The sequence below is a fragment of the Orcinus orca genome, chromosome 15 (genome assembly GCF_937001465.1).
Source record: "Orcinus orca chromosome 15, mOrcOrc1.1, whole genome shotgun sequence".
In the NCBI taxonomy this organism is placed as follows: Eukaryota; Metazoa; Chordata; class Mammalia; order Artiodactyla; family Delphinidae; genus Orcinus; species Orcinus orca.
This window is the reverse complement of record NC_064573.1, coordinates 80,164,111-80,191,002: the sequence shown is the minus strand read 5'-3', so window position 1 is coordinate 80,191,002 and position 26,892 is coordinate 80,164,111. Positions and strand designations below refer to the sequence as shown.

Here is a 26,892-nt window from a genome sequence, read left to right as displayed (position 1 = left end):
GTCCGTGCTCCCAAAGCAGGGGGCGCAGGTTCAATCCCTGGTCGGGGAATATCCCACATGCCGTGTGGCACGGCCAAAAGAAAAAAAAGAAGACAGAAAATAATGTCTTCAATCAAATCACCTGAGATTCCTTCCACTTCTAACATTCTACCTCTCACACAGCACAGATAAATTCCTTATTCTTAAGGAATATGACCAATAATTTATCATTTATAAAACATGACAAACCAGACACTATGGTAAGCATTATGTCAAATCTCTCCCCTACTTTACAGGTAAGGAAACTGTACCTTAGCAGCTAAATATCTTGACCAAAATCATCCAGTTCAAGAGCAGCAGAGCTGGTATTTAAACCAGGTGATCCGAAGTATAGACTTTTCATTTCTAGATTATGTTGCCTTTCTGACATTGTATCACAAGGAATGAACTTGACAATAAAGCCTAACCCAATTTCTACATCTTTTAAATACCATTTGAATGTACTGTTTTTCTATTTATTTGTAGTCTGCAGCCAAAGACAAACAGATTTTATTTATTTGTTTGTCTGTTGTTTGGCTGCGCTGGGTCTTAGTTGTGGCGTGTGGGATCTTCGTTGCCGTGTGTGGGATCTTTAGTTGTGGCGTGCGAACTCTTACTTGCGGCATGTGGGATCTAGTTCCCTGACCAGAGATTGAACCCTGGCCCCCTGCATTGGGAGCGTGGAGTCTTAGCCACTGGACCACCAGGGAAGTCCCGTCAAAGACTAAAAAATGGCTAAGTCTTGCCATTTTATCTTATCCTAGTGGTTGCTGTGATGCCACAGTTAAAAGACTTAAACAAATGACACGAATTAAGTGCCCTTAAACTTATGCAGCATCCCCACAATGCTATTTAAAAGAATTTAAAATACGGGCTTCCCTGGTGGCGCAGTGGTTGAGAGTCCGCCTGCCGATGCAGGGGACATGGGTTCGTGCCCTGGTCCGGGAAGATTCCACATACCGTGGAGTGGCTAGGGCTGTGAGCCACGGCCGCTGAGCCTGTGCGTCCGGAGCCTGTGCTCCGCAACAGGAGAGGCCACAACAGAGAGGCCCGCGAAAAAATTTAAAACATAAAACTCCATTACAGAAGTCACATTATTTTTTAATTGATTGTACAGTTGTATCTTTGAATCAATCCAGTTTACTTAGTAGAACAAACTGGTCAGTAAGGAAAATAAAAGACTCAGAGTGGTATAAACGTACAAAATCAGTATAGAAACCACTGATTTCCACTAATCTACCAGGTGGGTGGACACCCAAAGGGAATGTTAGCATACCACAGTAACATTCTCTGAAACTGGTAAAGCCCACGTTCATTCTTGTTTTTTTCTTTTTTGGATCCACTCAGATTATGCTTGACTTTTACTCTTTTCCTTTAGTATTTCAGGAAAAGCATTCTAATATTTCATACAGTAAAAAAAAAAAAAAAAAAAAAAAAAGACTCTCAAAAAAAGCTAAGGTCATATCCTAGTCCTAAATATACCTATAATGTGACAGATCAGATTTAGCAAAACAACAATATCCAGGATTCTAAATTTCCAATAACCACTGAACATGAGGTTAAAATGTGAATCAAAATGCCAAATTAATATAAAGAAATTTACAAAAATAATAATAAAGAGTTCATATTGCTTCAAAATAATACAGGAGGGAGAAAATAGATGGGGTTATAAATGAAAAAAGACTGGCATGAGTTGGTAACTGCTGAAGCCAGGTGATGGGTGTGCAGGGGTTCATTATATCATTCTTCTTGCTTTTTACAATTTCCTTAAGTCAAAAAAAAAAAAAAAAGCCTTCAGATATGACACAATGGAAGCCTGGATTTAATCAAGTGTATTTATCTACCAGTTTAGAGGGAACACTGGGTAGAAGAGTAAGTTAACTGATACCATAAGGTTACAAGTCCGTAAAATCCAGGATGTGGTAAATTTCACTTAAGAGATGACAGTTCCTTCAACAAATAATGGCATGTGAAGAAAACAAAATGTGCAGGAAAAATTATAACATTTAAAGGTACACAAAAATCAAAAGCAAAGTGTGGCTTCCCAATTTCAAAACTCATCACAAAGCTACAGTAATTGAAACAGTGTGGTCCTGGCCTAAGGACAGACATAAAAACCAACGGCATAGAATACAGAGCCCAGAAATAAACCCTCATATTTAGGGGCAATTGATTATTAACAAGGGGGTCAAGATCATTCAAAGGAAGGTCTCTTCAACAAATGATTCTGGGGACTTCTCTGGTGGTCCAGTGGTTAAGAATCCACCATCCAATGCAGGGGCCACAGGTTTGAGCCCTGGTCAGGGAACCAAGATCCCACATGCTGCGGGGCAACATAGCCCATGCACCACAATTACAGAGAAGCCTGCACGCTGCAATGAAAGATCCCACCTGCCGCAGCTAAGACCCAACGCAGCACCCCCCCCCCAAAAAAGGAGCCAAAGACCTAAATTTAAGAGCTAAGAGCTAAAACTATGAAACTCTTAGGGAAAAAAAAAAAGGGAAAATCTTCATGGCCTTGAATTTGGCAATAATTTATTAACTGTGACACCAAAGGCATACAACATAAGAAAAAATATGTATAAAAAGGATTTCATCAAAATTAAAAACTTTTGTGCAAAAAACAGTATCAGAGTGTAAAAAGACAACCCACAGAACAGTAGAAAATACCTGCACGTATCTCATAACGGGTTAATATCTAGAATACATAAAGAACTCCTACAGGGCTTTCCCTGGTGGCGCAGTGGTTGAGAGTCCGCCTGCTGATGCAGGGGACATGGGTTCGTGCCCCGGTCTGGAAAGATCCAACATGCCGCAGAGCAGCTAGGCCCGTGAGCCATGGCCGCTGAGCCTGCGCGTCCGGAGCCTGTGCTCCACAACGGGAGAGGCCACAACAGTGAGAGACCCGTGTACCGCAAAAAAAAAAAAAAAAAAAAACTCCTATAACTCGACATCAAAAAAAACCATACAACTCAGTTCAAAAATGGGCAAAAGACTTGAACAGACATTTCTCCAAAGAAGTTTATACAGTTGGCCAATAAGTACATGAAAAGATGCTCAAATCACACTAGTAATTAGGAAAATTCAAATCAAAACCACAATGAGCTATGATGGCTATTATAAACAGAAAATAACAAGTGTTGACAAAAATGTGGAGAAACTGGAACTCTTGTACAGTTTCTAGGAATGCAAAACTGTGCAGCTACTGTGAAAAATAGTATGGCAGTTCCTCAAAAAACTAAACATAGAATTACCATATGATCCAGGAATCTCACTTCTGAATGTATACCCAAAATAATTGAAAGCAGAGATTTTAACATATATTTGTACACCAATGTTCATAGCAGCTTTATTCACAAAAGGCAAAAGGTGGGAAAAAACCAAATGTCCACTGACGAATGTATAAACACAATGTGGTACCATCCATACAATGGAATATTATTCAGTCTTAAATGAAGTTCTGATACATGCTACAACATGAATGAATCTTGAAGACATGCAAAGTGAAATAAGACATACACAAAAGGGCAACTATTACATGATTCTACTTATGTAAGATACACAGAGTACTCAAATTCATAGAAATAGAAAGTAGAATGGTAGATCCCAGGGGCTGGGGGACTGTTGGAATTAGAAGCAAATGCTTAATGTGTATAGGGCTTCCTTTGGGGGTGAAAATGTTTTAGAACTTAATAGAGGTGGTACTAGTACAACAACTGGAATGTACTTAACTACAGTGAACCACACATTTAAAAATGGTTAAAACAGTAACTTTCGCGTTATGTATATTTTACCACAATTAAAAAGAACAGAGAATTCCATGGCGGTCCAGTGGTTAGGACTCTGCACTTTCACTGCCAAGGGCCCGGGTTCGATCCCTGGTCAGGGAACTAAGATCCTGTAAGCCACACAGGGGCCATAAACAAACAAACAAACATAAAAAAATAAAATTTTTAAAAAAAGGTAAGCTCCAAATGAAATTCATTTGCAACAGTGTGTAGAGAAGTTCATGCCTAAGGGTGCTCTCAAAAATAGTGCAGACTGTGGTCAAAGGCAACTGAGAGTAAATTGGTAAAATCATTGCTTAACATAGGCTTACTTGATTTAAAAAAAAAAAAAAAGAAGATCCAACTACAAACTGTCTATAAAAGAGATACTTTAGACTGAAAGATATAAATAGATTGAAAGTAAAAAGATGGAAAAAGACATAGCATGCGAACAAGAAAGCTAGAGTGGGTATACTAATATCAGACAACATAGGCTTTAAAACAACAACAAAAAATATCACTAGAGATAAAGAGGGATATTTTAAAATGATAAAAAGGTCAACTCATCAGGAAGAAGGAAGAAGCATTCCAACTGGACTCTGTGTGCCATTTTCACATAAGTCCTGGGCCACTGGAGATGAATTCTTCACAGAAATTATCTGTACCATACTGACCCAGAGCCCTGCTCCTTCACCTAGAGAGTTGTCTCATGCTCCATTTCCTTGTCATACTATCAACCTGACAACTGAACTCCAACTAATAAATGTAGAAGGAATGATGGAATTAGAAGGATACCATTTGGTAACCACCACAGTAATAACTGTTTCAGGCAAAAATCACCAAATGGATGCTAATCTAGTAAAGTAGAAACAGGGTATTTACATAATCACAAAGCAACTCATCACAAGATACTGATTAATGACAAAGTGAAAAATAATTTTATAGAAAAGGAGCCCAGCACCATCCTAATCAAGTGACCAAAGTTAACAGCATGAGCAATGGGATAAATGTACATCATTCACCTCCTCTCAGGCAATGAGAACACATGCATCACTTCTGCAGTATTCTCGCCAAAAATGTATAAACTGAATCTAATCATGAGGAAACATCAGACAAACCCTAGCTGAGGGACATTCTACAAAACAACCTGCAATATCAGAGTGTCAAATCACAAAAGACTAAGAAACTACTTCAGATTAAAGGAGACCAACAAGACATGACAACTGAATGTAACATATAAACCTGGATTGGTTCTTAGACCAGATTTTTTTGGGGGGGGGCGGGGGTGTGTAAAGAACATTAGAAGACCAATTAGTAAAATCTGAATAAGGTCAACAGATAATAATTTGGCACAATATTAATTTCCTTATTTTGACAATTGTACTGTGGTTTTGTAAGAGAATATCCTTGTTATTAGGAAATACACTCTGAAGTATTTAGAACTAAGGGGCACCATGTCTCTCATATGTTTAATAAAACTATTTAAATTTTATATTAATTATATATGTATATATTAATTTTAATGAGAGAAAATGAAAAAAATGCAGTGAAAAGTTCCTTGAAGAATATACGTGAAGAGCATAGAAGAATTCTTTGCACAATTGTTGCAACTTTTCTATAACTCTAAAGTCATTTATAAACAAAATTTTTTAAAATTAGGAACTGTGAATGATTCATTAACTTCTATCTACTTGTCTAAAGTATCTTTAAATTTTTGTAATAAAAAAACTTGCCCAGCCTTAAATGCCACCTTTTCAAGAAGCCTCCCTTGGATTATGCCATACCAATCAAATACATGGTGCTCTCTTCAACTCTCTAGACTGGAATTTAGCATAATCTGCTCTGCATTATAGTTACCAGTAAACCTATCATATACCCACTACTCAGGGTCATCACCTGACAACATGGTGCTTTTGTGCAAAGCAGATAATGATGGCTCCTCCAGGGAGTCACAGCCCCACACTAGAGAAAACGGTGAGGTCAGCAGCCAACACCTTTGAGAAAATTAGAAGGTACCAGAGCAGATGCCATCCGAAAAGGCATATCACATAGCCAAAGAAACTCCTGGATTTCAAAACCCATTTGTGGCCTCGGTCAGGAGCTCGTGGATGAAATGAAAGCTAAATAACCAAGACTGGCAGACAGGATCTTGTCCATCTTTCTACTATCTACCAAAATTAGCACAGAGGAACTGTGCCTCACATATGATAATACACAATAAATATTTAATGAATTAACAAGCCCAGTCAAAGAAGAAAGAAAAAAATGAACATGAAAGCTTTCAAAGTAAAGATCTTCCTCAACTTATGATGGGATTACGTCCTGATAAACCCATGGTGTAAGCTGAAAGTGGAAAATACATGTATATACCTAACCTACCGATCATCATAGCTTAGCCTAGCCTACCTTAAATGTGCTCAGAGCACTTATATTAGTCTACAGTTGGGTACAACCATCTAACACAAAGCCTATTTTATAATAAAGTGTTGAAGATTCCATGTAACTTACTGAACACTGTCCTGAAAGTGAAAACCATTGTGATTATATGGGTACAGAATGGTTGTAAGTGCTTACCACTCATAATCATGTGGTTGCAGCTCGCTGCCACTGACCAACATCATGAGAGAGTATCATACCACATAAAGCTAATCTGGGAAAAGATCAAAATTCAAAATTCGAAATAGGGTGTCTACTGAACGCTTATTGTTTTCGCACCGTCCTAAGTCAGGGACCATCTGTAATAATTCTCTAAATCAAGCATCAGCAAACTACAGCCCACAAACCTGTTTTTGTCTGGGCTTTGAGTGAATATGGTTTTAAGTTCTTAAAGCGTTAAAAAAAAAAAAAAAAAAGCCAAGAACAATATGCAACAGAGAAGTTACATGGCTCATAAAGCCTAAAATATCTGGGTCATTACAAGCAGAATTTGCTGACCTCTGAACTGAAAAAATGTGGCTGCAATGTCAATAAGTGCAAGCTAAAAATAAAGTCTACTGGGGATTTCCCTGGTGGTCCAGTGGTTAAGACCCCGCACTCCCAATGCAGGGGCCCCAGGTTCGATCCCTGGTCGGGGAAGTTAGATCCCACGATACCGCAACTAAGCCTGCGAGCTCTGCAGCCGTTGCACTGCAACTGGAGAAGCCCGAGCGCCACAATGAAGACCCAGCACAGCCTAAATTAATTAATTAAAAAAAATAATAAAGTCTACTGCTGTTTTACACAAACTTAGTACTTCTACAAGAAACTTACTAGCACTATATACTTTCCACAAAAGTTTAATGTACACATAATTGAGAAATGTCATGAAAGTACTCTTGCTCTCATTTAATTATTTTTAGGTTCTACAACGCAATTCAATTGAGGTTGATTCACCTATTCGGGGGGGAAAAAAAAAATCAAGGTATTTTACTAATGTACATTTGATGACAATACTATGAGCAAGTTCCAGAAAGACAAGGACTTTGTAGTGACCACCAAATCAAAAGCACCCAGCATAAAATGATGAAGAGGTAAGGTAAACTGTAGATTAAAATAGACCTGAGACATAGCAAACAACTTGTGAACCTCATGTGAGCACTCATTAGAACAAATTGTAAAAGAAAAATAAAATGATAAGACACTCGAACTGGAGTTTCTAGCTTACGTAATAATGTAAGAAAAAGAAATAAAAGGCACAATGTTTGGACAAGAAGGAGGAAAACTGTCTTTAATAAAAGACAACATGATTATTATGCAGAGAATCTACCAAAAAAACCCTACTAGAAGAAAGCTTAGCAAGGCTAACTCGAAATGGATCAATGACCTAATCATAAAAGGTTTAAATAAAAGTTAAAAAAAAAATTTCTGCCACCCCCCACCCCCTGCCTATGGCCATCATCAATCTGCTCTCTGTATCTATGAGCTTGGTTTTTTAGTTTGTTTTTTTTAAGATAACCACATATATGAGAGATCCTACAATATGTCTTTCTGTGTCTGACTTACTGCACTTAGCAATACACACTTGAGGTCCATCCATGTTGTTGCAAACGGCAACATTTCGTTCTCTTTTATGACTGAGTAATATTCCATTTTATACGTATATTTCACTTAGATTGTTTCCTTATCTTGGTTATTGTAAATAATGCTGCAATGACCATGTGGTACATATATCTTTTCAAGTGTTTTCATTTTCTTTGGATAAATGCCTAGAAGTGGAACTGCTGGATCATATGGTAGTTGTAAATCTTTATGACCTCAGGTTAGGCAAAGGTTTCAGAGAAGATAGAAAAAATATAAACCATAAAAGCAAAAAACTGACAAATCAGACTTCATCAAATTTTAAAATATTCTGTGCTTTTAAAGACACTGTTAAGTAATGGCCTATATGGGAAAAGAATCTAAAAAAGAGTTGATATATGTATATGTATTCAATATAACTGATTCACTTCGCTGTACACCTGACACTAACACAACATTGTAAATCAACTATACTCCGGGGTACTTCCCTGGTGGTACAGTGGCTAAGACTCCACGCTCCCAATGCAGAGGGCCTGGGTTTGATCCCTGGGCAGGGAACTAGATTCCACATACCGAAACTAAGAGTTTGCAGGCCGCAACTAAAGATACCACATGCCACAACTAAAAGATCCCCCATGCAGCAATGAAGATCCCGAGTGCCACAACTAAGACACGGCACAGCCAAATAAATAAATAAATAAATAAATATATTTTTGTAAAAAAATGGTTTGGATGGTAAAATGTATGTTATCAGTATTAAAAAAAACCTATACTCCAATAAAGAATTTTTTAAAAGACACTGTTAGGAAAATAAAAAGCCAATCCCCAGACAAGGAAGTATTTGCAAAATATGTCTGATAATGGACTTCTACCCAGACTATACAGAAAGCTTATTAATAAGACAAATAGCCCGGACTTCCCTGGTGGCACAGTGGTTAAGAATCCGCCTGCCAATGCAGGGGTCACGGGTTCGATCCCTGGTCCAGGAAGATCCCACATGCCGCAGAGCAACTAAGCACCACAACTACTGAGTCTGTGCTCTAGAGCCCACGAGCCAGAACTACCGAAGCCAGTGTGCCTACAGCCCATGCTCTGCATCAAGAGAATAATAAGCCCATGCACCGCAATGAAGAATAGCCCCTGCTCTCCACAACTAGAGGAAGCCCGTATGCAGTAACAAAGACCCAACGCAGCCATAAATAAATAAATAAATAAATATTTTTTAAAAAGACAAATAGCCCAATAAATGGGAAAAAAGTCTTATACAGTCATTTAACCAAATAAGATTTACTGGGTAAAATTAAAGACTGACAATACCAACTGCTAGTGAGGATACCAAGAAGCTGAAACTCTCATACACTGCTGGTGGAAATGGAAAATAGTACAGCCATTTTGGAAAAGAGTTTGGCAGTATGTTATAAAGTTTAACATACTTTTAAAATCCAGCAACCCCATTCCTAGGTAATTATACAAGAGGAATGAATATGAATGTTAGCAGCTAGTTTATTCATAATAACCCAAAACTGAAAACAACCCAAATGTCCACTACCTAGTGAATGAATACACGAACTGTGGTAGCATATCCTTAACAATGGAATACTTCTCGGTTATAAAGTTACAAATTACTGATACATGCTACACACAACATGGATGAATTTCAAAAGCACTGTGCTTACTGACTAAGCAGAAGCCAGACACCAAAAGCTACATATCCATGATTCCATCTACATAACATTCTGGAAAGGCACTACAGATGTAGAAATCAGATCAATGATTCTAAGGGCTGAGGGTCAAGGGAGGGGATTTAATTAATATAAAGGCACAAGAGGGAACTTTATAGGGTAGTATATCTTAATTGTGTTATTGACAACATGACTATACACATTTGTCAAAACTAAAAGAACTTTACACTAAACGAGTTTACTGTACGTAAATTATACCTCAAAAAACCTGCCACACCCCCCCTCAAACTAAAGGCAGATCCAAAGAAACCGTAAAACTTAAACTTAAAAAAAAAAAAATTGAGGGACTTCCCTGGTGGTGCAGTGGTTAAGAATCCACCTGCCAATGCAGGGGACACAGGTTCGATCCCTGGTCTAGGAAGATCCCACATGCCACAGGGCAACTAAGCCCGTGCACCACAACTACTGAGCCTGTACTCTAGGGCCCACATGCTGCAACTACAGAGCCTGCAATGCTGCAACTTCTGTACCCTGCGCACCTAGAGCCCGTGCTCTGCAACAAGAGAAGCCACTGCAGTGAGAAGCCCACGCACCGCAACGAAGACCCAAACACAGCCAAAAATAAATAAATAAATATAGTATTAAAAAAAATTGAAATTGATGGTATGTAAATTATAACCAAATAAATGTGAAGTTAAAAATTCATATTATACACTTAAAATTGGTGAATTTTACTGTGTGTTAATTATACCTCAGTAAAGGAGTTTTGTTTTGTTTTTTTTTCCCAGTTCGTAGGCCTCTCACTGTTGTGGTCTCTCCTGCTGCGGGGCACAGGCTCCGGACGTGCAGCCTTAGCAGCCATGGCTCACGGGCCCAGCCGCTCCGTGGCACGTGGGATCCTCCCAGACCGGGGCACGAACTCGTGTCCCCTGCATCGGCAGGCGGACTCTCAACCACTGCGCCACCAGGGAAGCCCTTGTTTTTCTTTTAAGAGACAAAAAAGGGAAAACCTGAACTAATAGGACATTAAAAAATACTAAGGAATTAATGTTAATTTTTAAAAATGTGATAATGGTTTCCATTCTCTTAGATACTATACTGAAATATTTACAGAAGAAATGTCATGATGTCAGGAATTGCTTCAAAATAATCTAGGAAGGCTAGAGTAATCAAGACAGTATGGTAATGGCATAAGGACATACATACAGATCAATGAAACAGCATTAACTGTCCAGAAATAAACTCTTACATTTATGGTCAACTGATTTTTGAGAAAAGTGCCAGGACAATTCAATGGGGAAAGATTAGTTATTTTCACAAATAGTGCTGGGACAACTGGATATCCACCTGCAAAAGAATGTATCTGGACCCCTACTGCATATCATATACAAAAATTAACTCAAAATGGATTAAAGATGTAAATGTAAGAGCTAAAACTATAAAATTCTTAAGGCAAAAAACATGAGAATAAATCTTCAATGGATTTGGCAATGGATTCTTAGATATGACACTAAAAGCACAAACTACAGATGAAAAAATAGATAAACGGGACTTGAGATGAAGATTTAAAACTTTTTTGCTGCAAAGGACAACATCAATACACCGAGAGCAAAAGAAACAAGAAGGGACTGTGGATAAATTATAAAGATTTCAGACATTCCCTGACTAAGGGAAACTGAAAGCACTAGGACACCAGAGAGCATACTAAAATGCAAAGGGCATGCAATTTCTACTGGTACTGCCAACAGACAATGTAATTGAAAAACTGTTTACTTTTTCATTTTTCACCATTCTGGTCATTCATCACCACTTTTCAACATGGCACCTATACATGTCATTCACCATTTTCTACAACTATTTGAACAAGCCTGGGTGACAAATGTACACAGTCAAAATACTACATTGATCCAAATTTCTAGAACCAGACTACTTGTACGGATACAACTGATACTCTTTGGCATAGTAAGAATACTACACACCTCAAACTCCCTTCCAATAGAGTTGTAATAATGTTGTTCCCCCAAATATTCACATGGCTGACTGCTTCTTGTTACTTAGATGTCACCTCCTCAGAGCGGCTTACCCAGACCCACCCATCAAAAGTAGCTCCCCAACTACTATTATATCACTCTGTTTTAGTACTTAAGTAACTAATACTTAGTATATTACAGCACTTAATAACTGAAATTTTGGGCTTCCCTGGTGGCGCAGTGGTTGAGAGTCCGCCTGCCGATGCAGGGGACACAGGTTCGTGCCCGGTCCGGGAAGATCCCACGTGCCGCAGAGCGGCTGGGCCCGTGAGCCATGGCCGCTAAGCCTGCGCGTCTGGAGCCTGTGCTCCGCAACGGGAGAGGCTACAACAGTGAGAAGTCCACGTACCGCAAAACAAAAACAAAAACAAAAAAACTGAAATTTTGTTTATTGTATGTTCCTTTATTTTCTTTCTGTTTCTGTCCAACCCTCACCTCCAGAATATATACCTCATGAGGGCAAACATTTCTGTCTCATTCACCACTGAGTGCCCAGGGCTTAGAACAGAGCCTGGCACAAAGTAAGTACTCTGAATTGTTGAATAAATTAAGTATGTAGTATAATTTATGTGAATTATGACAAATATTGACTAATTCAATTTCTCTTTATAGTACAGAAAAACTACAGCTGTCAAGAGAAAGGACAATTAACTAAAAACTAGAAATCTAATTCCAGTTCTTAAAGTTAACTCAATTAGGTGAGTCATTTTGTTCTTCCCATTTCAGTCTTTTTATTAGAAAGGGAAATTCTATAACTAATACTTATTGAATACTTCCTCACTGAAAAGATGAGTCAAACAAGATGGCAGTAGGGAGCAGGTCATGACAACCCAAACCTAGTAAAAAGCTAGAGTTTTTTTAGCAAACTGAGGGCTGGCAACTCTAAATTCACACAGAACAACCGCCAAATTAATGCAGTCACATAATCATCTAGAATCAATGTTTCAAGAACCATCCCCACAAGAACTTATTTCAGTTTGCTGCAAACTCCTTGGGTTCAAATTCTGGCCCTATCATTTCCTAGCTCTGTGACCTTAACCTCATGACTTCAGCTCTTTGTGCCTTAATTTCAAGATCTACAAAATGGTGACAAAAATAGTACGTTCTCAAAAAAATAATAATACCTTCTCATTAGGTTGTGAAAATTAAATGATATTCCATATAGACAACCTGGCTTAAGAACAATGCCTGGCACATTATTAACTGCTTAATAATTGTTAGCTAATACAATTACTTTCCTCATATTACAGCACACACTAGAATTGTGCAGCGAGGAGGGGGCAGGGACAACTCTTCAAATGAAGTTTTACTTCGAGGAAGGGATAAGGGGGCTTGGCCATAAAGTCATGCACAATTAGATGTGACCTAGACATATCAAAAGCTCCAGAAGACTCGGATAAAAAGGAATCCTGGGTGCTCAAGTCCAGTGCTGTCCAACAGAACTTTCTATAATGAATTAAAAAAAAAGTTCTAGGGGCTTCCCTGGTGGCGCGGTGGCTGAGAGTCCGCCTGCCGATGCTGGGGACACGGGTTCGTGCCGCGTTCCGGGAGGATCCCACGTGCCGCAGAGCGGCTGGGCCCGTAAGCCACGGCCGCTGAGCCTGCGCGTCTGGAGCCTGTGCTCCGCAACGGGAGAGGCCACAACAGTGAGAGGCCCGCATACTGCGCAAAAAAAAAAAAAAAAAAAGTTCTATAATCATGTTGCCCAATATGGTAGCCACTAGGCACATGTGGTGGCTGAGCACTTGAAATATGGCTAGTGTGACTGAGGAGCTGATTTTTTAAAAATTTTAATTAACTTAATTCTAAGTGTAAATAGCAGGACTTCCCTGGAGGTCCAGTGGTTAAGACTCCATGCTTCCACTGCAGGGGGCACGGGTTGGATCCCTGGGGTGGGGGTGGGGGGGACTAAGATCCTGCATGCCGTGTGGTGCAGGCAAAAATAAATTAACCAAATTTAAAATGCGGGCCACATTAAAAAAAAATTTTTTTAATGTAAATAGCCAGATGTGGATGGATAGTGGCTACCATACTGGACAGTGCAGTTCCAGTCCTCTCTTTGAGCTTCTCCAGAAGTAGGTGCTATCTACCTTCCAAAGCATCCATCCCCTCTAATACACCAAGAGTGCTTCCTTATAGTGTACTCTCTCTCCCAATGGTTTTACCCACTGGTCATTAATCTTTCCTAGGGCCTCAAAACAACTTCACTCCCCTTCAAAAAACTACAAGTGGTAATGGGGAAGAGGGGAATAAGGGGAAACAAGATGAATCACTCAATGATAATGGCTGAAAGTGAGTGACAGATACATAGGCTCATTAAACTGTTCTATTTTTATCTATGTTGAAATTTCTATTAAAAAATTCTTATTAAAAAAATTCTCTTTAGCATTTATTTCAAGCTCACTTCGTTTCTTCTCTAACTACAAGGGCTTCCAAACCTGTCTCCCTGCTTTCAATACTTACTTCCTCCAATTCTTCTACCACACTGTGAAGCAAATTTTTCAACCCACAACCATGTTTACAAGCATCTCTGTAATTTGGCACAAACTTCTCCCTGCCTGGAACCTCCTCTTCTCTTCCATGGCCTCATTGGAAACTGCTTATCATTTCTTAAGATCCATCTCAACACTCACCACTTTCTTCACCACCCACCCAAAGCAGTCACTTACTCGCTTCTCAGTGCTACCAGTTTATACTACCTGCATACTGCCCTCCCCCACTACACTCACTGGTTAACTTGGAAGCAGAGATGCTTCATTCATCTTTTAACTATCCCATTCTGATAGCTTCAAACGTTTACTGAATTAATCAACAGTATGCATACAAGCTCAACAAAATGCTAAACTGTGTCTACTAATATAGCATTACCCCAAACCCACCAACAAGCAGTTTTCAGCCTTAATTTGCTCAGGTAGTTTTTACTGATTTTCTTTTTTTTAACTTATTTATTTTTGGCTGCATTGGGTCTTCACTGCTGCGCGCGGGCTTTTCTCTAGTTGTGGCGAGCGGGGGCTACTCTTCATTGCAGTGCACAGGCTTCTCACTGCAGTGGCTCCTTTTGTTGCGGAGCACGGGCTCTAGGTACATGGGCTCCAGTAGTTGTGGCACATGTGCTCAGTAGTTGTGGCACATGTGCTCTGTAGTTGTGGCCCACGGGCTCTAGAGCGCAGGCTCAGTAGTTGAGGGGCACAGGCCTAGTTGCTCCGCAGCATGTGGAATCTTTCCGGACCAGGGATCGAACCCGTGTCCCCTGCATTAGGCAGGCAGATTCTTAACCACTGCGCCACCAGGGAAGCCCTTTACTGATTTTCAAACATGGTAACAGTAACAGCTGAAAGTTACTGAGCACTTACCACATGCCAAACATCGATTTAAGCAATTTACACATATAATTCATTTAATCCTCATCACCCCCATTTCACAGAGGAAGAAACTCAAGCACAAGTGAAATAACCTGCTGTAGGCCACTAAGTAAGAAAAGGCCTAGGGTGCTAAATAAATTGTGTGTGACTCTGGACAAGTCATTTAAAGTTCCTGCTCCTGTCCAAAATAAAGAGGATGAGTCATGATGATCTCAAATGCTAGCTTCCAATTCTAAAATTCAGATTTGGGGGAGGAGTATAGGATGCCACATAGAAGGAACACTGTCTTGTGAAAAGAAATAGTAACTTTAGACATTCACCAGAAAATTGTTTGAGGGAAAATGTGAATCTTTTTATTCTTGTAGTTTATAGCAAGCTACTATGAAAAAACATGGAACATGTTCTCAAATAAGAAAGCTAACATATGGGACAAGCTAAGTTCTACCAAGAGTTAATAAAAAGAAAAATAAATGAGAATTAGCTTCATGGAAGATCTGAACTAGATCTTAGAGAATAAGCATGAGGATGTGGAAAAGGAGAATACTGATGGAAGAGCAGGCAGGCAGGCAGTAGAGGCTGAGTTTGATACCTGCAGAGGCAATGAGAAAAGGAGACCATGTTGATTTAAATGGAGGTCATGTTTTGAAGAGTTGATGGAAAACATGACCGGAAAGATAAAATGGGGTTGGCAAATGTCCATGGTCCTGTGGCCTGTTTTTATACGTCTCAGAGCTAAGAATGCTTTTTACATTTAAAGAGTTGTTTTTTTTTTAAACAGAAGAATATGCAAAAAAACTACATGTGGCCTGCAAGGCCTAAAAGATTTATTATTTGGCTCTTTACAGAAGACATTTGCCAACCCCTGGGTTAGATCATGGAAAGCCTTGAGAGTGAAAAGGACATTAGGCTTGGGAATAGGATGATTTTTGAGCAGAGGGGTTACCCCAAAAAAGTAGAGTTTAAATCTAATAGCAAAAGGAAGGCTAGGTTAAACAGGTGGGCACAATTAATGTGTTGCAAAAATTAAGAATAAAATGGGGACTTCCCTGGTGGCCCAGTGGGTGAGACTCTGCACTCCCAATGCAGGGGGACCAGGTACGATCCCTGGTCAGGGAACTAGATCCCACATGCCGCAACTAAGACCCAGCATAGCCAAAATAATAAAAAAATAAATAAATATTTTAAAAAAACGAATAAAATGTATGATTGCCTAACATGATTGTTTGGCCCATAGAAATAACTGCAGCATAGCCAGGAACTTCCCTAAAGCCACAAAATATAGGAAACATTTCTTCAACTATTTAATCCCTTCTCTTTGGAGGACTAATGTGTGCTGCGTAAGTCTTCTTCAGTGTGTTTTTCTAGCTCCAGGGCTATATAGCCTCCAACTTGACTAAGAAAGGGAGAGTGGAGAAGTGGGTTCTAGCCCTCTAATTCTCCTACAGAAACATCGTTAAGTGGTGTTGGAATTCTTAGATCAAGCCAAAAATGCCTTCTTAACCTACAATATAGTATGCTACTCCTTAGTTCAAATTAATTATGGGTAACAACTATCTGATAAAATAGGTGCAGAAAACTAGCCACCATTTATAACACTGTTTACAAATTTTAAAATAAAAATCTTAAGCTTTTGGAACCAGATTCATTTATAAATAGAACTGCCAGGATTAAGGCATGGGTAGTGGAAGCCATTTTATGGCTCACAATAATGACTGAATTGTTTTCTTCATTGATTTTTATCTGCTTTTGTTTTGCCATAGAGCTTAACTAGAAGCAGTGGAGCACAGTTACTAAAAAGCAAAAGCTCTGAAGTCTTACAGGGTTAGAATCTCAGCTTCATCGCTTCCTAGCCCTTTGACCCTGGGCAAGTTCCTTAATTTCTCTGAAGTGCCATTCCCTCATCTTTAAAATAGATATGGCACTACCAACCTGACAGGCTGGGCTGTTGTAAGGATTAAAGGATATGTAAGTAATGCACTTGGCACAGTTCCTGAAACCTAACAGGCACAAAATAAATGGTAACCATCATTATATAAACAGGAAGCTCTCCATAAACTGTTTTCACATCATACATACATATCTAAACTTTTTTCTTCAGAAAAATGGCTTCTACTTGGCTCAGAAATGCTAGTTTTTTCTAACATGTTTTACACAGGAAAAAAGGTGTTAATAATAAATAAGAATTCTCATTTATTCTCTAACCTTTTAGATTGGGTTAAAACTAATGCAGACTTCCTATATAACATTTACAGACTATGAATAACTAAATTCCTTATCTGTCACAAATGCAAGTTCCTCATTTTCTTTTCCACTTTTCATCCTAAGGAGCCTGTTGACTTACATTCCTTCACCCAGGGAAGCTAGTGACTCAGGTTTCTGGTCAATTAAAGTAAGAAACTAATTGTAACATTCCTTAAATCCATCACCAGTTTTCTTCTGTTCTCACTTGCATACACCTTTTCAGAGATCCTAAATACAACAATAGTAAGTCATTCCATCTCTGCCACCTTCTAGCTGAGTAACGTTAAAACAGGTCACCTATCGTCTGGGCCTTAGCTCCCTCATGGGTAAAATGGGATGGGGCAACAGATTATCTAACAGGACTGTGTGATAATCAAATGAGAAAGAATGTATATATATTATATATATGTAAAATGTATGTATATGCCCTAGCAGAACAAGCTCATGGTGGGTCCACTCAAATACAGTTTTCCCTCTCCCTTTCAATTATGACCCTAGTCAGCTTTCACAAGCTTAGACCAGGAGGCTTCTCAAACATACTGATTTCTGTGACTAGTGAGTAGCTATCCCAAAAGCACTGAAAGGAATAAGAACCTTAGCAACATACTAGACTACTCTCGTCAGAGGACCTATCTTCTGATAAAGCAGTAAGTTTTCTCCCTTCATCTAAAAGATTTGCCATATTGTGTAAGATAGAAGCATGCTAAGCGTTAGTAATAAGGGGAAGCAAAGGTGTGAACTTTCTGCCCTGTCTCCCCTACTAGTACGTAAGCTCCAGGAAGGGAGAGACCTCATCTGGCTTGTTCACCACTGTGTCCCCAGAGCCTGGCAAACAGGAGGTACTCAAAAAGTTTAACTATGGTATGCCTATAAAATAAATGCCATGTTCCATTTGAGATGACAACTTTTCCTTGGCAGGGTAAACTCGTCTGCTTAATAATGAGACCAGTGCTCATGCAGTTAATAAAAAATTTACCACTTACTAAGTATACAAAGTGGTACAAAGCACTCGTCCCTGTCCTCAAGATGTTCTAAATCTAGAAGGCAGGCAATGCAAATACAGAAGCTCCTTTACTTTCAAACAAGTTAGACCCCAAATACTGATAGTTTCTCATCACCAAAGATGATAAACAAATGGCAAACAAGCACATGAAAAGATGTTCAATATCATTAGACATAAGGAAATGCAGATTCAAACCACAATGAAATACCACTGCACAGTCACTAGAACGGCTGAAATTAAAAACTAGCATACTAAGTGTTGCCAAGAAATTAGAGCAATTAGAAATCAGTTACTTTAGCAAAGTTTCGCAATTATTTTTAAATTTAAATAAACATTTGCCATACAACATAGCAATTCCATTTCTAGGTATTTAATCAAGAGAAATGAAATTGTTATGACCACACAAAACCTGTACATCAGTATTCACAGCATTATTCTTAATAGCCCAAAACTGCTAACAACTTAAAAGTGCATCACTTGATAAACAATGGTAAGGGAACTAGATCACACGCACACAATGGAATACTACTCAGCAAGAAAAAAAGAAGATACTGTTAACATGCAGTAACATGAATGAATCTCAAAGCATTATGTTACATGAGAGAAGCCAAACACAAAAGGCTGTATACTGTATAATATCATGTATATGACATTCTAGAAAAGACAGAACTATAATGTTAGGAAACAGATCAGTGATTACCAGGTTTGGAGAAAGGGGACTGACTGAAAAGAGGCACAAGGAAAATTTATGGGATGATACTCTGATTGTGGTGGTGATATAAGACTGTACGTTTTTCAAAACTCAAGAACTATACACTAAAAATGGTGAACTTTACTTTTTGTAAATTATATTTCAATACGTCTAATTAAAATACAATCTATCACAGTAACTGTCTAGCAATTTAAGCTAAATCACGGCACACTGAACAATGAAATTTTTAAAGTTTCCTCTGTACATCCATGTGATCCTAAGTCCAAAATGGACAGGAGGAAGTTTGAACGCTTATAGACCCAATATATGAACATTCTATTTGGCATCTTCTCCCAAAAGACAACCTCTTAATAATCTTTTCCAATGTCACTGGAGATTCCTTAGACTCTTTATTCACAGTACTCTGAACCCGTAGCACTGTTTGTAGGTCTTGACAAAAATTTCAGTAATAGCATTTTAACTACTTTAGCCTTCTCCCAAATTAACACCACTAGCTGCAAACTTCCAAGTTTTTCCATTTCATCCACTAATTCTCATCTTTTGTTGATTATTACTGACTAAATATGCATGGTACTTTTTGCTCTCTGTCCTTCAGAATAATTCGTCCCATCCCAAGCCATCATTTTCCTACTACTTATAATTTTTAAAAATCTCTCATTTCTACCATAATTAAGTTGTTTCTTCTGACTGGCACTATCAGTACTCACTGATGCTGCACTTTTTGAAAATGACAGCTTTAACAATGATAAACTAAACTCAAACACAGTAAACACATAAGAGAATTTTAAAATGACAAGAATGGCTGGCTGCAAAATGACCATAAACCACCCCAAAAAAGGAAAAAACAAAAAAAAGGCCATCTGTCGGTGGGATGAACCCACTTTTGATCTGTGGTGTAGCTCTGCTCCTAATCTCAGAGTTCATCCTGAGAAAGTTTGTAAGTGGAGGAGCTGCTGCACTTAAATGCAAGACACTGTACATTGGAGGGACTTCCCTGGTGGCGCAGTGGTTAAGAATTCTCCTGCCTAATGCAGGGGACACAGGTTCGAGCCCTGGTCCGGGAAGATCCCACATGCCACGGAGCATCTAAGCCCGTACGCCACAACTACTGAGCCTGCGCTCTAGAGCCCGTGAGCCACAACTACTGAGCCCACGTGCCACAACTACTGAAGCCCACGCACCTAGAGGCCGTGCTCTGCAACAAGAGAAGCCACCGCAATAAGAAGCCCTGCACTGCAACGAATAGCCCCCGCTCACAGCAACTAGAGAAAGCCCGCGCGCAGCAACAAAAACCCAACACAGCCAAAATAAATAATAAATAATAAATTTATGGGGGAAAAAACACACTGTACATTGAATGCCACAGGAATGATACTTGCCAAAAATCACAGGGGCACAGGAAGAATCCCATTTTCCTAGGGTAAATATGGTGAGGGACTGTGTAAGAAAAGGTCTGTGCTAAGCCTTCAAAAACCTATGCTTAAGAGGACAAGATGACTAGATTGACATAATTTGATTTATTCTGGAGAATACAGTATGCACAGTCTGTGGAGGGACTTGACTAGAACTATTCATGAATAGTCTCGATTTGATTCAGCTAGTAATGAAAGCCACTAAAAGTTTCTTAATAGAAACAGTACACAATGAAAGATGTTTGGGGAGATTTTTTTTTTTGCCAGGGGTGGGGTGGAGGGGAGGATTTTTATGGCTATAGAGTATATAGGAAGTGTCTAGGCATAAAGAGACCAATCAGAAAGTTTGCTAAGCTACAGTCAGCAAATCCCTCCGGTGCCCATGATAAAGAATCAACCCACCCCCTTCTCTATCTACATCTCTTCTCTAAAGCCAGACGAAATCTCAGAATCCTCCAAACAACATGAAATCTCAGAATCCTTCAAACAACACAACAATCAATCATAATTACCAGATAAAGTGAAACCTATTTGCCAGCTAGGTTAAAGATTAAGAAAGGATAGTCACAGAGGAAAGGAATGCCTGGTAGAAACAGAGGAACTTCATTTTGGATTCAAGTTCCTAAGTTAAAAGGACTAAAGAGACACTCTTCCACTTAAATGTGACAGAAAACAAAAAATAGCAGAGTAGGGGACTTCCCTGGTGGCGCAGTGGTTAGGAACCTGCCTGCCAATGCAGGGGACATGGGTTCGAGCCCTGGTCCAGGAAGATCCCACATGCCGCAGAACGGCTAGGCCCATGCGCCACAGCTACTGAGCCTGTGCTCTGGAGCCCATGAGACACAACTACTGAGCCTGAATGCCTCAACTACTGAGCCCTCATGCCATAACTACTGAAGCCCGAGTGCCTAGAGCCCATGCTCCACAACAAGAGAACCACTGCAGTAAGAAGACCGCGCACTGCAACTAGGAGTGTCCCCAGCTCACCGCAACTAGAGAAAGCCCGCGTGCAGCAATGAAGGCCCAACACAGCCAAAAATAAATAATAAATAAATAAATTTAAAAAAAATAGCAGAGTAGACCCTTTGCTAATTGAAACACTTAGAAAAATTTTTTCTGGACAGGTGGATCTTTTCTTAGATTACTAAATGAGTATCAAATTTTGAAAATAAGTCTTAAGAAACATATTACAAAGAAGAGGGAACAAGATTCCAAAGCCAGCTATGCAGCCAATGATGATGGGAGAACTTTGGCAAATAATCTGTGGCCTTAGTTTCCTCATCAGTAAAGAGAATGAGAAGTAAATACTCACCAGAGCCACCTCCAACTCCAGATCTGTATAATTCTAAAACACTGAGGGAATTCCCTGGCGGTCCAGTGATTACGACTGCGTGCTTTCACTGCCAAGGGCCCAGGCTCGATCCCTGGTCAGAGAACTAAGATCCTGCAAGCCGCGTGGCGTGCCAAAACAAATAAAATACTCAGAGCTTAATATGTGTGGAGAATGACATGTAATAAAAATTTAGTATCTCACTTTTTAAAGAAGGTATTATTTCCCCCTTTTAATAAGTACAGAAACTGAGCCTGAGAGTAACTTGCCCATTCATTCACTCAAACATCTGACCACTTACTAAGTGCCAAGCACTGTTCCAGGAGACTGGGATACAATAGTGAACAAAATGAGGTTCCTGCCCTCACAGAGCTTAAATTTTAGTCACCAGGGGGTGAATCCCAATTCTAGCCCAGACTGGGGTTACCAGATAAAGGATACCCAGTCAAATTTGAAATTCAGATAAATAATAATTTTGTTCCATGCAATTTGGGACCTATTTATACCAAAAAATCAGTCGTCGTTTATCAGAAATGCAAGTTGGGGAGAGGGGGGAATAAATTGCAAGTTTGCGAGTTTTAAACTATATACACTATTATATATAAAATAGATAACCAAAAAGGACCAACTGTACAGCACAGGGAACTATACTCAATATTCTGTAATAACCTATAAGGGAAAAGAATCTGAAAAAGAATATATACGTTTGAATCACTGTGCCATACACCCGAAGCTAACACAACACTGTAAATCAACTATACTTAAAAAAAAAAAATTAAAAAAAATTCAAGTTTAACTGGGCATCCTGTATTTTTATTTGCTAAATCTGGCAACCCTAGAGTAGGAAAAAACTCCAAAACCCTTCCTCAATCCTTTTACTGCATCTTGGTGCCTCTAAATCAGTGACTTTGACTACACCAATGAAAAGTTACAGTTTAAATTGCAACACAGTATATATACATTACAGAAGTTCCTTAAAACAATTCTTACCCTTAAAATGCAATGCACTGTAATATCTTCTATTTTTTTCATTTTTTCTAAAAATGCTTGTCATGACCCACTAAAGTGATTTTACAATCTACTAAGGGGTCATCACCTAACCTTTGAGAAATTACTTCTTTGAAAGATATGAAAAACAATTTAACCTTGTCTTACGAGTCACCATTATGAGCACATCAATTAAACATATTATGCCATAAAATAGTAATGCCTCTGGGGTCTACTAAGGCATAGAGCTATACACTTATAGCCCTTGATGGTAAACTTTTGAGCTCTTGTGTGTTTTTTTATAATTTTCCCATCTCTTAACCTTCTATCATACTATTATTACTTCTCATCGCTACCAGTGTGTTTGCCCCTAAAAGTTTTACCTACTTGCTGGCAATCTGTAAATCAAAAAAGCAAGCTAAGCAGAATCACATATAAAGTGAAAAAGGCCCAAAAGCGCTCACCTTTCTGTAATCTGCACAAGCTTCAACCTTAAGTTTTTTCTCTACCTGATTTTCAAGTGTGTTTCAGGATTGAAAAAGAGGTAACTACACAAGGTCCACAAGAAATGTTTATGAGTCCCAAAAGAAGAATGCACGATTTGATTCAAAACCAGCCTTTTCTTTCTTTAAAACTAAAACTGGGACTTCCCTTGTGGTCCAGTGGCTAAGACTCTGCACTCCCAGTGCTGGGGGCCCAGGTTCCATCCCTGGTCAGGGAACTAGATCCCACATGCACGTCGCAACTAAAGATCCCATATGCCACAATGAAGATCCCGCGTGCCACAACTAAGACCCGGCAGAGCCAAATAAGTAAATAAACTTTTAAAAATAAATAAAATTTAAAAATAAATTAAAAAAAACTATAATCAAGATACTCTATTTACAACAATTATTGCTAAGAGTATCTTTTAACATATGACTTATAAAAAGCAATATGAACATAAAGTGGCAATCAAAAATATTTGACATTGACAACCTCTTAAAGTCTCTCAAGGTAATACTTTCAAGAGGACAACATTCTAAAGTTCTGAAACTTTTTTTTTTTTTTTGCGATACGTGGGCCTCTCACCGTTGCGGCCTCTCCCGTTGCAGAGCACAGGCTCCAGACGCGCAGGCTCAGCGGCCATGGCTCACGGGCCTAGCTGCTCCGCGGCATGTGGGATCTTCCCAGACTGGGGCACGAACCCGTGTCCCCTGCATCAGCAGGCGGACTCTCAACCACTGCGCCACCAGGGAAGCCCCCAGTTCTGAAACTCTTAATAAAAACAAGCCACATACCACAAACTGGTGAGAATTACAAAGACTCCCTTACAGCATGCCATTTTATCCAGTTCCCAAAATGCATTTAGCTACTAATCATGGCATGAAATTGTTATTGTATGGCCACTTGACTAAATTTCGAGGCTTAAAGTACAAGCAATCTACATAAATATTATTTTAAATTAAAGGGAATTTCAAATTTTCACATGAATACAACTGCAAATATTTTTAGCAAATAAAACCTAAGGTTAATAGTTGTGGCAAATTTTCATAAACCCCCCAGATCCACAATACTAAACAATTACAACTAACAAAACCAAGGACTTCACATTTAAGTAGATTTCACACCACATATGTACAAAATTATATATATAATTTTTAAAAGGAACTAGACCTTCTATTTTATACAGCTGAACTCAAGGTTACAAAAGCTATCCTGAAGGGCAAGGACTGTCTGTGGCTGTGTCTTCTTTAAAATACAAAGCATGATCTATTTATTTGTTTATTTATTTGGCTGCACTGGGTTTTAGTTGCCATGCGCACGTGGGACCTAGTTCCCTGACAGGGATCAAACCCGGGCACCAGGCATTGGGAGCTCGGGGCCTTAGCCACTGGACTACCGGGGAAGTCCCACACAGTACGATCTTGTTTATCTCTGCGTTTATTTAATGGGAAGGATGTAACAAAATTCTACAAATACGTTGCTTTGAGCAAATACCCTCACCTCTCAAAGCTTAAAATTTTTTCCCTTCTATTTTAAGACTTTGTTATTTTGTTATGCTCTAAAATTCTACAGTTTTAGGGAAAAAATAAATCTTTAAAAAGAAAATATATACTCTTGAATCCAAAACAGTAGGCACCATATGATCTCATTTTCGGAGTCTGAAAAATTGTTCACCAAATTTCTAACAGTGGTTACCTCAAAGGAAAGACTGTGGGAGATTTTAATTTTAAAGGAGTTTGGGCTTTTTTTTTTAAATTCTGTGCACTCTTCTACATTAAATATTTAAAGCATACTGTTTTTCAAATTATAAAAGACAGAACTTTCAAATACAAATGAGGTAATACTTATACAAAGACTTTCTCAATTTATTAATCTGAAGAAAGAATCTGTTTTGGACACTGGTTTAAGTACAGCTCTTATCTCTATTATAAGATAAGCAGTGTGGGCCACATTCTGTACATGTCTGTATGCCCCAAAGTGTTAAATTTCATACACACACACACACACACACACACACACATATAAAAGAAATTCGTTTTGAGTAGAAAAGTATAGTTTAAAGATATAAAAAAACACATTAAGATATAGGTCAGGGGCTTCCCTGGTGGCGCAGTGGTTGAGAATCTGCCTGCTAATGCAGGGGACACAGGTTCGAGCCCTGGTCTGGGAAGAACCCACATGCCGCAGAGCAACTAGGCCCGTGAGCCACAATTGCTAAGCCTGCACGTCTGGAGCCTGTGCTCCGCAACAAGAGAGGCCGCGATAGTGAGAGGCCCGCACACCGCGATGAAGAGTGTCCCCCGCTTGCCACAACTAGAGAAAGCCCTCGCACAGAAACGAAGACCCAACACAGCAAAAATAAATTAATTAATTAAACTCCTACCCCCAACATCTTCTAAAAAAAAAAAAAATCTGCCTAAGATATAGGTCAACCTGTTTCTAATCATGAGTAATGTTAGTAAAGTTATGGGATCAAAAGTGTCTACATTACAAATTCTAGATTTACGTGCTACAATCTTTCAAAAGCTTGATACCAGCTTCATATTCACTGATGAGTAAATTTTCTGACGAACACTCTCCCCCCCCCGCTTTTTTTTTTTAAAGACTAGTCCTTTGTTTTATTAATTAATTTATTTATTTTTGCTGTGTTGGGTCTTCGTTTCTGTGCGAGGGCTTTCTCTAGTTGTGACAAGCGGGGGCCACTCTTCATTGCGGTGTGCGGGCCTCTCACTATCACGGCTTCTCTTGTTGCGGAGCACAGGCTCCAGACGCGCAGGCTCAGTAGTTGTGGCTCACGGGCCTAGTTGCTCCGCGGTATGTGGGAGCCTCCCAGACCAGGGCTCGAACCCGTGTCCCCTGCATTAGCAGGCAGATTCTCAACCACTGCACCACCAGGGAAGCCCCCCCCCCCCCCCGCTTTTTTTCCCTTTTGGCCACCCGCAGCATGCGGGATCCTAGTGCCCCAACCAGGGATAGAACACGTGCCCCCTGCGCTGGAAGCACAGTCTTGACCACTGGACTGCCAGGGAAGTCCCAACACATCCTTATTTTTGAAATCTAACATCTAAGGAGGTAAAAAGACCTCAAGAGGAAAGAGCAATCTACTTTTATTTTAATGACACTCTTGCTAAAATATATGGACCTCTTAAATCTTGGTATGGTTAACACTCACAGATGACCCAGATAGGCTAAAAAAAAAAAAAAGGCAAGTACTTTCAATTAAAAAAATACAGTAGCAGGTAGGCCTGTTAGTAAACTGTATCTCCACTGAAGTCACAATCATTTGAAATAGCTACAAAGAGAGAATTTTGTTTAGGCTTAACTCTTTAAAATGATATCAAAATACTATTATTATCTAGCCAAAATAGAAAATTACAATTCTAGGGAAAAAATCTTATAAAAACTTAAAATCCTTTTCAAGGTAAACACTTTGCAATGGTGAAAATAAGTACTAACACAGCTGTATCTATTTAGACAGAAAAACTCCTTAAAGCTGAAACATATGGCTATTAAATAGCTATAGTTAACATCCCCTGTGTAAAAGTATAGAAACACAGAAAATACAAGTTTACATTTAACCAAAAAAGAAACACCATGACTGATACCATGCAACGCGTTGACTTTTCAAAATGCAAAATCTTTAAGCAACTATAGGCTTACTTTTACCTTTGTCAAAGATAAGCTATTTGTTGTAGGTTTTTGCCCAATCTTAAACAGCGTATTTTTGCTGTACACCTGAAACTAACACAACATTGTAAATCAACTATATTCCAATAAAATTTTTTTAAAGTATATTTTCTTTAGGTACTTGGGATGAAAATTAAACTGATTAGGTAAAATTAAAAAGCCCAATAGAAACACAAAAA

The 26,892-nt window shown here is 39.0% G+C and overlaps 1 protein-coding gene across 43 annotated transcripts in view; it reads right to left on the bottom strand.

The window, feature by feature from the left end:
• ATXN2 (ataxin 2) overlaps positions 1-26,892 on the bottom strand; it is a 125,163-nt gene that overhangs the window by 93,235 nt on the left and 5,036 nt on the right. The window lies entirely within an intron of this gene.